Source organism: Neolamprologus brichardi, chromosome 9 (assembly GCF_056152115.1).
Source record: "Neolamprologus brichardi isolate AB-2024 chromosome 9, ASM5615211v1, whole genome shotgun sequence".
NCBI classification, from domain to species: domain Eukaryota; kingdom Metazoa; phylum Chordata; class Actinopteri; order Cichliformes; family Cichlidae; genus Neolamprologus; species Neolamprologus brichardi.
In genome coordinates this window covers 3,374,821-3,379,399 of record NC_142112.1, presented here as the reverse complement: position 1 = coordinate 3,379,399, position 4,579 = coordinate 3,374,821, and the positions used below count along the sequence as shown (strand labels likewise).

The following is a 4,579-nucleotide window of genomic DNA, read 5'->3' as shown; positions in this document are numbered from 1 at the left end:
AAAACTGTCTCGAGTTTATTTGGTGATGTTCTCGTGCACGAGGCGAAAACAGCAAACAAACGTCACAGTAAATCTTTCCAGCTGATGTTAGGCATCCTCCACCTGCTGAATCCACGTCAGCCTCTTCCTGCTCATGTTCCTGTTTAGAGGCACAGTCGGCCTGAAAATGGAGAAAACTGAACACAGGAATATTTGGATTTTCCTTCTTTTTCTCTGCTCATGTTCAACTTGTCTGATTCAAGCTGGGAATATTTATTAGAAATAAAGTGAATAATATTTTATTATCACGTTGATGCAGCACATGGTTCAGTTAGCTTTGTATAAACACGTGTTAGAAATGTTCTTCAATCAACTCTTTTTACTCTCTTACATTTCTCAGATAGTACTTTTTTACTTTTACTTCAGTAAAGAAGTTGAATTAGTACTTGGAGTATTTTTAACAGTAGTACTTCTACTTCAGTACAGACTGTGTGTACTTTTACCACCTGTGTCTGAGACCTCCTTCAGGGTCCACCTGAAGCTCTCAGTCTACTGTGGAAAAAGGAAATCCAGGTGAGTTTCTCCTGATCACCTGAGGCCGTCGTAACTGTGTGAACCCACACACCACTCCTCACTCCTCCCACCCGCTGCACACAGTCACTGAGTACAGGCTGATTCCTGTAAAGGGAGAGGCAGCAAAACCAGACAAACAGCTGCAGGAAGAGGCGGAGCAACAGCTGAAAAACAAGAAGCTCAACGTCATTTTGCTGAAGTGAAAGTGTGAGAGAGCAGCAGCAGAGCTGCAGTCGAGTCCTGTTTGTCTCTAAAGGAAGATTCACTGGAGTCCATCAGGTTTCTCTCAGCAACAGTGGTGAGTGCAGCTGATCACACTTCCTGTTTCTACACAAATCTTCACTCTGTTCACTTCATCAGGACTCATCACAGTCACACTGGATCCATAGAAATCTGCTCATGTAACCACAGATCCACTGTAGGAACATCGAGCTGCTGCTTCAGTCTCACTGTGGCTCTGCTCAGGACTGTGGACTCAGTCTGTGCTCTGGACTTCAGACTGACTCCACACTTCCTGGTTATTCATCACTTCCTGTTCCTATTAGATTGATTCTGGATCTGATTGATCATAAGGATTACAGACGTGAAAACACCTATTTATTCTTTATTGATATAAAGCCTTTGATACTGTAAACCAGTAGACTTCAAAAAGTCATTCACACATTTTACAAAGATTATCTGACTTAGTGTATCCTGTAAGAGTCACAGATGTTCCTAAATCATTCAGAAAACAGTCGATGCTGCACTTTATAACTTTGTGTGGAAACATGACTCTCATTATTTAAACAGATGTGTTTAAATCATCCTGATAATCAGGCTTTGAATATGTCCACACATCAGCTGTGATATTCAAGCTGAACTGGATCAAACATCAGACACAAACATAGATGATGGTGTTTAATCCCAAAGCTTATTTAAACAAACTGGAGGACAGAATTCCTCCTTAAACGTGATTTTGATCAAATCCACTGATCTCATTTTCACACACAGGCTTTATCATGGTGGCTTCTTCTCTACTAACATCAATCTTTGATTTGGACAAACAAATATATGAAACACAAAAATAAATCAATGTTTTCTGAGGATCCAGAATAACATGAATGATGTATCCCAGCGAGTGACTGGAAAAGTTCATCTTCCATATCCTGAGTTTGTGAGGAGCTGTGATGTTCCAGTATCTGTGAGAGAAAACAGGACAGTTTTTAATGACGCACAAATGGACCAAATATACAGACACCTCTGAATAAAGATGTTCTCATAAATGCCATTAAAATACTGGATCAACAGTTAATAACACATTTCTGAGGTTTATGATTCATCGTCCTCCTCACTGTCAGTTCTACTGGAACAGTCACTGTTTATTATTAATGGCTCGTTGATCTGGACAATAAGAAGTATTTAGTCACCAACAAGGTCGAAGTTTACGGATGGAATATGATGGAATATATCCAACAAACTGATTTATTCAAGTATACAAATGATCTGGATGAATCTTGGACCTTCTGTAAAACAGTCAGAATTTCACATCTTTTTAACGACTGTATTTATGTTCATCCCCAAACGTTGATCCAGTTCATCTGGACGCAGCAGACACTACGATGTTAGGTTTGTGTTTGGTTGAACCAGTTTGTGTCTGAGTGTGTTGCTGGGTCTCCACCAGTTACTCTGAGAACTGAAGAAGCTTCTCTGATGAAACGTCTTCAAGAAACTCAAAGAAGTCCAGACGCTTTTCTCTCCAAGCTGCTCAGACTACTGACGCTTGTTTCTCTCTTTTTAAAAATGAAATTTAAAGTGAATTTTGAATCAAATGTTTCTTTTCTTTCTCCCTCAGAGTGCAGACATGTCTGCTGCCAGCAATCTGCAATCTGAAGATCAGTTTCTGTGCTCCATCTGTCTGGATGTGTTCACTGATCCAGTCACTACATCATGTGGACACAACTTCTGCAAAACCTGCATCAGTCAGCACTGGGACATGAATGTGAGCTGTCAGTGTCCCATGTGTAAAGAGACTTTCTACACTCGACCTCAGCTGAGGGTCAACACCTTCATCTCTGAGATGGTTGCTCAGTTCAGACGTGAAGCTCAGCAGAAAGCCAGCAGCAGCAGCTCAGAGCAACAAGCTGCCAAACCAGGAGAAGTTCCCTGTGACGTCTGCACTGGAACCAGACTGAAGGCCCTGAAGTCCTGCCTGGTGTGTCAGACCTCCTACTGTCAGACTCACCTGGAGCCTCATCTGACACTGAAACGTCTGAAAAGACATCAGCTGATTGATGCTGTGGAGAACCTGGAAGGCAGGATGTGCACGAAGCACGATAAACTTCTGGAGCTGTTCTGTAAGACCGACCAGACATGTGTCTGCATGCTCTGCCCTGTTTTAGATCACAAGAACCACGAGTTTGTTCCTCTGAGAGAAGAATATGAAGGAAAGAAGGCAGAGCTGGAGAAGACAGAGGCTGAGATTCAGCAGATGATCCAGAAGAGACGACTGAAGATTCAGGAGATCACAGAGTCGGTGAAGATGAGTAAAGATGCTGCAGACAGACAGAAAGCAGAAGGTGTTCAGGTCCTCACGGCTCTGATAGAGTCTGTTGAGAGACGCCTGAAGGAGCTCATGAAGGAGATCGAAGACAAACAGGAAGCTACAGTGAAACAGGCTGAAGGTCTCATCAAAGATCTGGAACAGGAAATCTCTGAGCTGATGGAGAGAAGCTCTGAGGTGGAGCGGCTCTCACGCTCTGAAGACCACCTCCACCTCCTCCAAAGCTTCTCCTCCCTGAAAGCTGCTCCACCCACCAAGGACTGGACAGAGGTCAGAGTTCATCCACCATCATATGAGGGGACTGTGGGGAGAGCTGTGGCTCAGCTGGAGGAGACAGTCTGGAAACCCATGAAGAAGAAGCTGTTTGAGGCTGAGCTGCAGAGGGTCCAGCAGCATGAGGTGGACGTGACTCTGGATCCTGATACAGCTCATCCCAAACTCATCCTGTCTGATGATGGAAAAGAAGTTTATCATAGTGATGTGTGGAAGAAACTTCCAGACAACCCAGAGAGATTTTCTCAGTGTGTTATGGTTTTAGGAGAGCAGAGTTTCTCTTCAGGCAGATTTTACTTTGAGGTTCAGGTTAAAGGAAAGACTGCCTGGTATTTAGGAGTGGTCAAAGAGTCGATCAACAGGAAGGGAAAAATCACAGCGAGACCTCAGGATGGTCTCTGGACTGTAGTGCTGAGAAATGGAAATAAGTACAGTGCTCGTGCTTCCCCTCCAGTTGATCTCTGTCTTCATCCTGGTCCTGAGAAGGTGGGGGTGTTTGTGGATTATGAGGAGGGTCTGGTCTCCTTTTATGATGTAGGTGCTGCAGCTCTGATCTACTCCTTTACTGGCTGCTCCTTCACTCACAAACTCCACCCATACTTCAGTCCCTGTCTGAATGATGGAGGTAAAAACTCTGCACCTCTGATCATCTGTCCTGTCAATCAAACTGATCAACGACTGATTTAATTTGATGAATGATTGATTTTTCTTGAAGGGAACAAATGAACATATTGAGTGTAAATCCTCTACAGTCTCCATGTTTCTATAGAATCTGATCATCAGGACTCTGATTCACACTTTGATTCTCATGGAGTTTGATTTGAACAGAAGAAAAGTTGAATCAGGAAATGTTCCCACTGATGGAGACTCGAGCTGAAGAGCAAATATCAGAGAATAAATGTCCAAAAGCTTCATTTACAATAAAGTTTGTTCAATGCTTTGAGTGAATCCAGACTCATGTGTGGCTGTTATACGGAGCATCAGAGTCCAGCTGAGTTATGTTGGATACAAACTGCTTATTTTGGCTCTGTGAGGAGTTTTGTTCACTGAAAACTGATGAGACGGATAATATTCAAAGAACTCTGTAGAGATTCATGCATCCATGTTCTCCACCTTTCTCCTCCACCTGCAGGTGTGGAGGAGAAAGGTGGAGCACAGACTGCTGCATCCTTCCAGTCACATCATTTTGATGATTATATTTGCATGTTGTGATGA

The 4,579-nt window shown here is 43.1% G+C and overlaps 1 pseudogene across 1 annotated transcript; it reads left to right on the top strand.

The window, feature by feature from the left end:
• The first annotated feature begins 768 nt into the window (after nt 1-768).
• Nucleotides 769-4,312, top strand: LOC102795350 (E3 ubiquitin-protein ligase TRIM21-like; annotated as a pseudogene). Its single transcript, XR_015719595.1, has 2 exons — nt 769-850; nt 2,384-4,312. The product of XR_015719595.1 is annotated as an E3 ubiquitin-protein ligase TRIM21-like (transcript).
• Nucleotides 4,313-4,579: the final 267 nt, after the last annotated feature.